We start from the raw sequence: 12,443 nt of genomic DNA, 5'->3' as shown, positions 1-12,443 counted from the left end.
CCTCTATCTCTCTTTATCTCTCTCACCTCCACAGAAGTACATATATACATAACCACATACGAGTTTATCTTTTTATGGGGAAGTCAAGGTTACACTACCTCTGGATGCTAGTTTCAGAAAAAAAAATGAGTCAATTCACTATGAGCTCTTTAAAGTACATTTTATTTCCCTTTTCTCCACTTTAAAATCAAGAAATATTTTGTCAGAGTCTAAACATGTGCTTTTTGTTCATTAGCATATTCTTTGCTTAACTCTTGGCCTCTTCCTCTGAAGCTTTTAATGTTTATTTATATCGTGATTTGCTGCCAGGACATTGATTTTCCCCCACATCCCTGATAATTATTACATGTGTGTGTGTGTGTGTGAATACACACAAAGAAATGCCTGAGTGGGATTGTACAAATAAGCTAGTTCTTCCTAAGTACTCTCCCTCTCTTTTCAGCAATCCATGGTTCCTAAGTCCTCTTACCCCAGCTGCCCCTCTTCCATCACTCAAGCCTACCTTCTTTAGGCACAAGGACTTTGTGTAAATCAGTCCTACCCATTTCCATCTAAACTCGCAAGTCCTATGTCCTACTCATATAGGGAATGGTTAGACAGATATGCAGGAACTACTTTGATCAAGTATCCAAGAGGAAACTTCACTTGTTGACCCTGGAAACAACATGACTTAAGTGAACAAACCCAATTTCCAACTGGTGATAATAACAGGTCCTTTAACAATAAAGTTGAGGAAATTGGATGTTAGAACATTCCTCATCACATCGTGTCAGCAACAACTTATTTCACCTACACTCAGAAACTACCACCATCACATAAGTGTTTAACATTTTAATAATTTTAGCTATGACCTTTTGGATTTTTTTAACAGTTTTTTTAAGATTTTATTTATTTATTTAACAGAGAGAAATCACAAGTAGATGGAGAGTCAGGCAGAGAGAGAGAGAGAGAGAGGGAAGCAGGCTCCCTGCTGAGCAGAGAGCCTGATGTGGGACTCGATCCCAGGACCCTGAGATCATGACCTGAGCTGAAGGCAGCGGCTTAACCCACTGAGCCACCCAGGCGCCCCCCTTTTGGATTTTTTGAAGTATATTGTATTTTTAACCCAAATTTTTAGTAACATATATTCTCAGCATGACCTTCTAATGACTTCGCCATGCAATGATAGTGACACCATGTGGTCAAACTAGTCTGGCAAAAATCAGTAAATACCATTGGCATCTCCTTGGTGGGAAGTGCAAAGAGAGAGAGATGAACATTTGCTTAATAATTAACTTGCTTTTCATTTCTATTTTAAACAACTGTCTCTCAGTATCATTAATCCTAATAAGTGGAGTTCTTTTTTTCTTTCAATATTGCATGAATTCCTATTAAGATTTCTTTCCCTTGCCCTTTATGGAGGCAATTGTTAATAGCATTTTATTAACTATGTGCCAAGCATTCTTCTAAGTATAATCATCTCAACAACTCCATGAGACACATAGTGTTAGTATCTCCATTTTATATATAAGGAAACTGAAGCATAGAGAGGTGAGTTAACTTCCCCAAGGTCATACAGTCTGTAGGTCTCTAAATGAGGGTCTGGATCCTAATATCCTCACTCTAGATTCAGTGTTATCATTTAATACATGATACTTCCTCTCTAGTGAGCATTTACTATGCAAGGCCCTGTACAAAAATGGCACAAAAACATAATCATTATCCTCAAGGAGGAAAATGTAGTAGGAAGAACTGACATGTACAATTCATAGAAGGCAGCATAGGACACTACAATCGAAGTATTAAGGTCATTGGAGCCGAAGTAATTAAGAAATTATGAAATCAGGGTTTTTTTTTTCTCATCAGCATGGATGTTAGCAGGGAAATCAACGATCAGTAGTGGGCGTATTAAAAGGGAGAATGTTCTCTCTGATATAAATTAAATAAGTAAGTAAACAAGTAAATAAATAAAATCTTGTTTTAATAAAGGGAGAGCAACAGGATAGGCCATCAGAAAGTGGGGCATTTCCGTTAGAGTTTCAGAAGTTGAGCAGATCAGGATGATGATAATGTCCAGAGTATGGTCATGGCAATAGGGTGACAGAAGTGGAATGGAGGCCAATTTCCCTGAAGTTGGATCAACTTCAGATCAATGGCGGAAGGACTTAGTGTGGAGAAGATGACTGTGATTCTGATGACAGTCTTTCATATATGTGGACAAATGCCTGGGATGTTGGTCCTTCATTAAACAGGCCAGGAAGACACAGAGGGTGGTCAAACCAAGTGCTATGAGTCTCTTGACTATCCACGAGTCTCTAAGAAACTGGAGATTTATTCATGAGGGTGAGGAGAGAGTGGTTTGGAAACCACCTGGGAGTGAGAAAACCCTTTATAGGCCTGAAATATGTGGGGTACAGAAGGATGAGCTGCCTCTACTGAAAGTAACTGAAGGAGAAGTGGTATCTTCAGGGCTAGTAAGATAAGTCAGGGACCACAGAGAAACATCATAAGCCTTCGTATAGCTCTCACTGAAAAGAAATGAGGAAATTGTATCTGTGAAACATGTGTCATGGAGCCAGAGATCTTGAAGACACAGTGGATAAAGAATGAGCAGTATAGAGAGGGGAGAACAGAACTGAATATGAACCGAATTAGTTTCCAACTGGGCTAATAACTAAGGATGGCAGGAAAGTGAGACTAGGAGCATATAGTGGAAAGGTTTCAAACTAAATTCTGGAATCAAGGTATCTCAAAGGAGTCCAGGACTGGGGGAAGCAGTGTAGAAGGCTGGCAGTGCACATGGAAGGTAAGGAGTGCACATGGAAGAGAGGAGGAGCTCTTGAAGGAGGTGAGAAGGGCAAGGTTGAATATGGTTGAGATGAAAAATGTGAGAGAATTTAGGCCAGAAGGGTCCTAGAGCTGTGGCTGCAGATTATAAGGGTATGTGTCGGGGGCATGTTGATGCTTGGGCAGAGAGGGGAAATACAGTAGAAGGCAAGAGATGCTGCATGGCCTGAACGTCAAACTAACCATCTGGGAGGTACCAAATGGAACTGCTTTAACGTCTGAAATCAGGTGCAAGTTGGGGCTTGAATTGAGTGTTACCTTAGTATCTGGAGGATGTTACATAAAAATGTGAAATTATTATAAAAAAGGAGCACACGACAGAATTCTTTCAGGCCATTTTAATCGAACAAATGTCCTGGGAAATTATCTGTTTGTTATGACTAGTGCTAATTACCTATTTCTGCACTGAGGAGATTGGGATTTTAATAAAAAATGGTAGAGACCTAGTCAAGGCCTAAGGATGTCAAAACTGCAATCATTAAATGCCTGGATGCCCTGCATTCCAGAATTGAATTAAATCCAATCTGCATTTGCTTGTGTGTATTTTTAGCTTTTAAATGGAAATGTAAATTGAGTTCTTCTCCTCAAAGCAGTCGATTCAGTGGAGGAGGATGAGGAGGAGGCCGAGGAGTGTATAATCAGTCAAATAGGATGTTTGACATTATTTTAGCTCTAAAAATGTCTACATGGACCCAATAACCATTTTTCAAAGTAATTTTTCCACCAATTATTTTTTATTAGCCTCATGCAGGATATAACCAGAATCTAAATGCTCAGTAACTTATACATGGTCAGAGTAGCTGCAGTTGGAGGCCACAGTGGTTGATTATGAGAAATTTAGTACCATTCCAAACATAGAGGCAAATGCTCTTTAAAAAAATTAGTCTTGTCAAAAAGCCAGGAGATACAAAAAGGGCCTATTTACCAAAGGGCTCTGTAGACAATTTTTGGAATAGAACTCAGATGGAGAGAAGTGTAAGTTGCATTTGGCTGAAGGAAGATGTATGGTTTCTCTGACCATTTCACAAACACATCCTTTCTCCCCCTGAAAACTGCACCCCCCTTGAAAACTTCTTCCACAAGAGGAATTCAAGGTCTAAAGAGAAATACGAGGGCTCTAACCTGATGTATATTACTCCATGATACCTGAGGTTAAACCCTAGGGTATAAAGCCCTGGAGAGCTATTTGTTCTTGTTTATGCAGCCATAGCCTGGGCTCAGGGAAGCTCTTAGGAGAGCAAACTCTGGTTCACAACTGGGTTTTCAAACGTGGGAATAAAATAAGACATAAAAATTTGGAGTTTTAAAAAGCAAGGGTTTACTTCTCCACTCCACAAATATTTACTGAAGGCCAACTATGTGTCCTGCCTTGCCACATTTTACATTTCATAGTTCTCTCTCTGAGCCCTCAAGCATACAGCATGGGTTTAATGAGAAGCAGTGGCATGTACTAGTGATTTAGGGCATGAGCTCTGTAGGGAGATCGACCTGGGCCTAAATATGAAACCTACCATTTGTTTTCTATCCGTGTGATCTTGGACAAGTTATTTAACCTCTCTGGATTCCTCCGGTCTTCTCAGCTCAGGCATCTCATCCTGTAAAATGAGAATATTACAGTGCAACTTTACAGGTGGTTATAAATACTAAATGAAACAGAACACGTAGGGGCACCTGGGTGGCTCAGTCAGTTAAGCATCTGCAAGATCCTGAGGTCCTGGGATTGAGACCCACATTGGGCTCCCTACTCTGCGGGAAGTCTGTTTCCCCCTCTGCCTCTGTCCTTCCTCCTGCACTTGTGTTCTCTCTCTCTCTCTCTCCGCCCCTCTCTCTCATACATAAATAAAACCTCTGAAAATAAGTAAATAAAAGGAAGAAAGAGCACACTTAAAGAAAGCAGCTAGCATGGCTGTTTTCTACAGTAGACACACAAAAATGGTAGTAGTAAGATAATGCCTTTGAAGGCATCCTCCTTCTTGGTTTATTGTACCTCTTCCTCTTTACCTGTCCATGTCTCTTTCTCGCTTTAAAATCTTGGACAACCTACTTCTCCCTCTACCTGCCACTCTCCCTTCTTGTACACACTCTCTCTGACAAATTAATAAAATCTTTACAAAAATTTAACAAAAACAAAATCTTGGACAAAAGGTATGTCCTATTCGAAACCTTTCTCAACTAACAGTTTACCTTGATCACTCTTCATTCTTCTGCACCGAGCCAACGCTTAATAACATGGGTCATACTAATTTGCTTTTGGACTGTGTGTCTGCATTCTTATGTATTATTTATGTCCCTCCTGGATTCTTAATTATCTTATAGTAATAGATTCGCAGAGCAAACATAAAAGAATATAAGCCTTCCATGTACAGCACGAATCCTTTCAACTACTGGTGCATCCCAGTGCCGTCCACTTACTACTTGAGCACATTCAGCGGCAGAGATTTCATGATCTCACCAGGCAGGCAGTTCAGTTCATTGCTGGACAGCTTAACTTTTTTCAGGAGGTTCTTTCCCAAAATGCACCAAACTGTACCTCCCTCCATCTTTTCACACAGTGTTCCTAGTTGTGCCCTCTTGAACAACATAGGACTAAATATAGGTTTAATTAAGGATCACTATAGGATTAAACTCTTCACTACATGAAGTTGCCTTCAATTTGCTTTATATCATCCATTCAATTCTCAGTCAGTGGTATTGCCTTTTTGGCTTTTTTACTAAAGGCAAAGTTGAACATAAATGTTCCTTACTGCTACGATCTTTTCTTTTTTTCCTGTCAATGGGGAGGGGGCATTGCCTTTGAGTCTTGAGAATGACTTCACATTTTGAGTCTTGGAGAGGATTTGAGAGCCAGTCACCTGTGTAATGTGGTCTGTTGGGTCCCAGGAGTTTCCCTGCCCAAACAAGATCCTCTTCCCTGTGATATGTGAAACTACACCCCTCCTGAAAGCTGCATTCTTTTGGGTTTGGGGGTTTTTTTTTTTAGATTTATTTATTTATTTATTTATTTGGCCGACAGTAGGCAGAGAGGCAGGCAGAGAGAGAGAGAGAAGAGGAAGAAGGCTCCCCACCGGGCAGAGAGCCCGATGCAGGTCTCAATCCCAGGACCCTGAGATCATGACCTGAGCCGAAGGCAGAGGCTTTAACACATTGAGCCATTCAGGCGCCCCTCTTTGGGGTTTTTAAAAGTTTTAGGGTTTTTGAGGCCCTGTTTAAAAGGAACATTCTCCTGGGAAAGGTTAACATTTTCACCTTCACAACTGATACCCACAGCAGAAACTAAGTCATTGATACTGACTTGAGAGCAAAATATCAGATAGGATAAGGCATGACCTGGACGCAGGAGCAGACTGCTGGAGATCCAGGGACCTCCTCTCATTCTTTTCAGGACACACAGCTCTGAGCTCAGTGACTATTGCTGGGCTCTAGCTGATGAATGAATGAATGAATGAATGAACGGGGCTGAAAAGGGGAGTATATGCCCTTCCCAGTAAATATGACTGACCTCCTTAATTCTCTCTCTAGCCAATGGAGTATGGTCACACCAGAAATATTGGGGTTCCTCAGCTTGCTGACAGCCTTCCTGGCTATTAACAGTGTTCTTTTTCAGTCAACTCTCCCCGAGGCTATCTGGTGTCTCACCTTCAGCTGGCAGAGGGGGACATGACTTCTTTGTTAGGCTGCTTCTATATAAAGCTCTGGCAATAGGAACTGCCTAGATTACCACCAGTGATTCACATACCTACACAGACAGCTTACACCCACAGGGTCATGGAGTGAAGCAACCAGATTCCCTTTCAGGGCCTGCGTCTCTGCAGGGTATTGTGGAATTAACATTATGGTCTCACTTACTTGTATGCTGCAGCTGTTGCAGATGTAGTGATCTGCGTCCTACTCTGTGAACTGGGGAAGAGTGGAATAAAACCCTCATTAATTCTCACCAGTGTTTAATCTAAGTTAAAAATCTGGGGTTGGCACTTAAAGGAGGGGGGAGATGATGAAGTGCCTTCAGAGAATAGAAACTCTTGTTAAAGCAGTACATAAAAGCAACTATTTTCCTGCAAACAGTCTTTGCCTTCATTAAAGGACATCCAGCAGTGCTTCTCTTTGGCATGATTTTAGAGGCAATTCATTTGTGTTATTGTATTACTTGAAAATAATAAAGCTGCATTTTGTATTTTGTTAAAATTTTCAGAGGAAGCCCTATCTGACAGAAAATCAATGAACTATGGAAGGGTATTTTTAAAAATAGCTTTTTAGACATCTGTAGTAATGTAATCAAAGCTGATGAAATATAGGACTCTATTTCAAAGAACAATATAAATAGTTTTCATTAATAGTCCAATTGCTTTTATGTAAATGAATATTTCCTGAGACACTAGAAAAAATTGGTTTTCTCATTCAAGGTAACTGTTCCCAGTGCAGAATTTAGAGACACCATGAATTCCCTCTCATCTTGGAATCAGTACTAGCCTTCCTCCAAAATAACGAAATCTTTCTATGTTCTGTAATTCCAATTATAGGACTTGCCAACTTCAAGCAAGTCTGATTTAGTAAAGTTCTACTCTATTTGCAAAATAATTTTATAATGAAAGTAGAGTTCTAGTTTCTTTATTCCGTATTCTTGGACTGTACTTCTAGCAATGAAAACAAAGTTAAATCTAAAAGAATACCCACATTGTTTCTGAAAACTAAACTATTGGATACGCTATTAATATTTCTCTGAAGAAATACTTGTCCACAGCCCTTTAATCCTCACTCTATGAATACTTAAAATGTTAGTGAAGTGGTAAGTACCGACAAAATGTGTCTTCTTCAAGCAATAATACATTACAAATCTGGGACTTTAGGCTCCTGTTTAATGGCCTGTGCCCTTAGCCTGTAATTATATTTTGAAAACATGAAGTTGTAGTGTTTTGTGGGGGAGTTTTGACATTCATCTGGGGCATTTTCTGGCATAACTTCTTATGGGGATACTTCCATTTCTTTACTAAGATCTAAGATCTCAGAGTATATTCTCTAAGAATGTCTTCCAAGGTCACAATATCCATTTGTACTTTAGACAAAGAAAACATTACTCAGAGTAGTAGAAGGGTGATTCAAGATTTCTTTGCTGTCTGCCAAACAAAATGGCAAAATGAGACAAATAAAAACTCTTACCCTTAATTACCGAATAGATGGTATGCTGATTTCTGAGAAGCTAAACAGTAAAGTACCATGTTCTACTGAAATATGAAAAAAAATGTATAATCCCAATTCCTTTAAATATACTTGTTTTCCTGTCCTTGAGTCAGTTTCACCCGTCTTTGACATGGCACTAACATTCATACCAAAAGGAAAGCAGTGAGAACTAACACAGCGAAAGGCAAATTTCTAGTGCTCCAAGCATTCGTTTTGCACCTGTTACTATTTAATAATGGTGTGAGCAACTGAGGACAATGTTTTAGAAAACTCAGAGAACAATGATTGAATTGAAGGCATTGACTGAAGTAGTCCAGAAGAATTTTCAGTGTGATAAAATGAAAACCTTTTTAGATTCCCAGGGGTGTGAGAAGCTGATCTTTGTGCCTTAGGGAGAAATTCATAAAGAAACTAGCCAGCTATATTCTGGCCAGTTCTATTTTTTGAGTGCCAGTTGGCGCTGGGGAGAGTAGAGACAATAGTCTCTCTAGATTCTGTGTAGTTTCAGGATTTGCTTCTTTTGAAGCTATACGCAGGCAAATGTGGTCAGCTAAAATGTGGCTGTGTATACAATTTACACAACTGAGTTGTGTATAGCCCCACTGACAGTAAAGGTGGTTGTCTAGAAGACAGCTGCTGGGTATTTGTTACTTTACCACAGAGGTTGTTAAAAAATATTTTGATCAAAGAGAAAACATATAAATAACTTTGGCCAAAGAAAACACTGTGTCTAATTCCCTGATCTTCTTCATAAGCAAACTACCCACTTAATTTATAGGAATACATACCGATTTATAAGATTGGGCCTCAGATAAAACCATGGAGGTGGGGGTAGTGGATGGAAACGCATCTTTGCAAACCCTGCAAAAAATCTTGAATTCAAATTCACCTGCTCACAGCTGTCCTCCTGTGGCAGAATGACTGAGTTGGCTTACATAATAATGTAATTATACGATAACATAATGATGGTAGAATTATTTAGTTGGTTTATATATTTCTGGAGAGATCACCTGACAATAAAATTATTTCATTTCATAAAACACAGGGAATTTCCTAAGCACATAACAAAGTTTCGGTTTCTTTGCATCTAGACGGCATTTAAAATCTTCCTTTTGAAACTAAGTGAGCCAGACTTATCCATTCCAGAAGACATGTAATTTTATATTTATGGTTTATTCATCACCTGTAGTAGTTTCAGTGGAATTCCTTTCCTCAACCCACTGTACAACCAGATGACAGAGCATTTTTTTTTGCTCCAACATTAGAAAGGCCCAGCAGAGGGCACGTTGAGCATTTTTATGACTAATACAAACACCTTGGTACTTAAGCATATCTAAATAGTAACATGCTATATTGGCATCTGAATCAAAATTTCCAATGTCTTTTGACACCATATGGCAACTCTTTCAATTAAGAAAACACCAAGATACTCAGTAAGTCAAGGTCAGCCAAATAGATTTGAATAAAACAAAAATCAATCTAATTGATTACTTTAAAACCAAGCACTTTGAAGATGTAAATAAATTTCCGGAATGAATAAGATCCATGAGTCCATAGATGCTCTTTAGTGGTTACATACTCACTGGAGAAAGGTGATATACAGAATATAATTATGCTAAGTTATGCCATTAATTTAATTATTTGAATGCAGCTAGTCCACTGGTAATGTTGAAATCTGAGGCTAACTGGCTTTGATCACTCATGCTACATCAGGGTTACCTCTTATGGGTCTGAAGGGAATGCCTGGGTAAAACATGAAAAGAAAACACACTGAAAAATGCATTTCAAAGTCAACCCCAAGTGTCTTTGGACTGTTTGTTGTTTTGTATTATCTACATCACTGCTTCCCATCTACTAGTATCTATAATTGAGATCTAACTCAATTCTTTTGTAGGAGACTAAGAAACAATGACCCTGAGAAAACTATACTTTCAATATAATAATTCTGGTGTGCACTTAGGTTTAGGTGAAATTAAAAAAAGTTATTTCAGGGGTGCCTGGGTGGCTCAGTGGGTTAAAGCCTCTGCCTTCGGCTCAGGTCATGATCCCAGAGTCCTGGGATCGAGCCCCGCATCGGGCTCTCTACTCAGCAGGGAGCCTGCTTCCCTTCCTCTCTCTCTGCCTGCCTCTCTGCCTACTTGTGATCTCTGTCAAATCAATAAATAAAATCTTTTAAAAAAAATTGATTTCAATATTTGAAGGAGAAAACCAGGAAGGTAAAGATATTGTTTACATCTTAAGTATAAAATTCTTCTAGGTATGCCTGAGTGGCTCAGTCAGTTAAGCATCTGGCTCTGGATTTTGGCTCACATCATGATCTGAGAATTGTGAGGTCAAGCCCTACATTGGGCTCCATGGTGGGCGTGGAGTCTGCTTAAGATTCTCTCTCTCTCCCTCTGCTCCTCCCCCACGGAAAGAATATAATTCTTTTAATAAAGGAAAGATAATCAGAGCTTTTGTAACTGACTGCCACTGAAAGCATGAATGACTTCTATTCCTACACACTCAAAAAATTACAATGAATTTGAAAGCTACTTATTGCAAGACACAAGTATCCTTGCATTTTCTCTACCTTTTTTCTGCCTACACATCTAAAAACATGGGACAGGAATCCATTCAAAATCCTAGAGAAAAAAAAAATCCCAAAGAAGAACATAGGCAGTAACTTCTTCAATCTCAGCCATAGCAACCCATACTAGACATGTCTCGGAGGCAAGGGAAACAAAAGTAAAAGTGAACTATTAGGACTTCATCAAGATAAAAACTTCTGCACAGGCAAAGAAACAATCAACAAAACTAAAAGGCATCCTACCAAATGGGAAAACATATTTACAAATGACCTAGCAAAGGGCTAGTATCCAAAATCTACAAAGAACTTAACAAACTCATCATCCACAAACCAAAAAATCCAGTCAAGAAATGGGCAGACGACATGAACAGACATTTCTTAAAGAAGACATACAAATGAACAACAGACACATGAAAAGATGCTCAACATCACTCATCATCAGAGAAATACAAATGAAAACCACAATGAGATACCACCTCATACCAGTCAGAATGGCTAAAATGAACAAGTCAGGAAACAACAGATATTGGTGAGGATGTGAAGAAAGGGAAAACCTCTTGCACTGTTGGTGGAAATGCAAACTGATGGAGCCACGCTGGAAAACAGTATGGAGGTTCCTCAAAAAGTTAAAACTAGAACTACCCTACCCAGCATTTGCACTACAGGTATTTATCCAAAGGACACAAAAATAACAATTCAAAGGTGCATGTGCACCCCAAAGTTTATAGCAGCAATGTCCACAATAGCCAAAATATGGAAAGGGCCCAAATTTCCATCAACTGATGAATGGATAAAGAAGATGTGGTACATATATACAATGGAATATTACTCAACCATCAAAAAGAATGAAATCTTGCCATTTGTAATGACATGGATGGAACTAGAGCGTATTATGCTAAGCGAATTAAGTCCATCAGAGAAAGAAAAATACCACATAATTTCACTCATTTGTGAAATTTGAAAAACAAAACTGATGAACACAGGAGAAGGGGAGGAAAAATTAAGTAAGATAAAAACAGAGAAGGAGGCAAACCATAAGAGACTCTTAACTCTAGGGAACAAACAATATGGCTAGAGGGGAGGTAGGTGAGGGGATGGGGTAACTGGATGATGGGCATTAAGGGGGGCATTTGTGATGTGATGAGCACTAGATGTTCTATGCAACTGATGAATCACTAAATTCTACCCCTGAAACTAGTAATACACTATATGTTAACTAACTTGAACTTAAATCGTAAAAAATTTAAAAGTAAAATGTTACTCAACTCAGTTACTTGTTTTCCCATCACAGCATAAAATCTTGTTCTTCCCCATGTTTCTATTTTAATAACTTTTGCCACAATGTCATGTGTTCATATAGCACTAAAATAAATAAAAGATAATAGTTGAACAAAGCAACTGAATTTCCACTTTTAATGGATTGTTTTGGTATTAAGTAGATGAGCCTGACTCTTGACTATCTCCTAGTATTTATTCATCTGTACCTATAGTCTCATCCAAAAGTACTTCATGCACTTCAAATAATGCTCCCTACTTGCAAATGCCAGCCCTGTCTTCTTCTGTCATTGTATATACTAATTGAAATGATAATAATTTCCATCTATAGCCTACTAAATTCAAAGGAGATTTTAATTAGCCCCTTGTTTAAACCCAATAGAAAAGAAAACATTTATGGTTAAAAGAGAATCCATCTAAAGAGGAGGTTCTTAGGCTGGGGTGAGGGGTGCACAGTCCTTGGAGGTGCACAGGTGGGTCACACAGGGTCTTTATGCAGCTCAAGTATTCTTGAAGTTATAGGTACATGGAGTTGGCTTTTTTTTTTAAATAAAGTAAATCTTATCCTAAATGTTCCACAATTCAGTTCACTAGAACA

At 38.8% G+C, this 12,443-nt stretch overlaps 1 protein-coding gene across 1 annotated transcript in view; it reads left to right on the top strand.

Moving 5' to 3' along the window:
- RNF128 (ring finger protein 128) overlaps positions 1-12,443 on the top strand; it is a 115,454-nt gene that overhangs the window by 25,324 nt on the left and 77,687 nt on the right. The window lies entirely within an intron of this gene.

The sequence above is a fragment of the Neovison vison genome, chromosome X (assembly GCF_020171115.1).
Source record: "Neovison vison isolate M4711 chromosome X, ASM_NN_V1, whole genome shotgun sequence".
Lineage (NCBI taxonomy): Eukaryota > Metazoa > Chordata > Mammalia > Carnivora > Mustelidae > Neogale > Neogale vison.
This window is presented reverse-complemented; position numbering and strand designations above follow the sequence as displayed.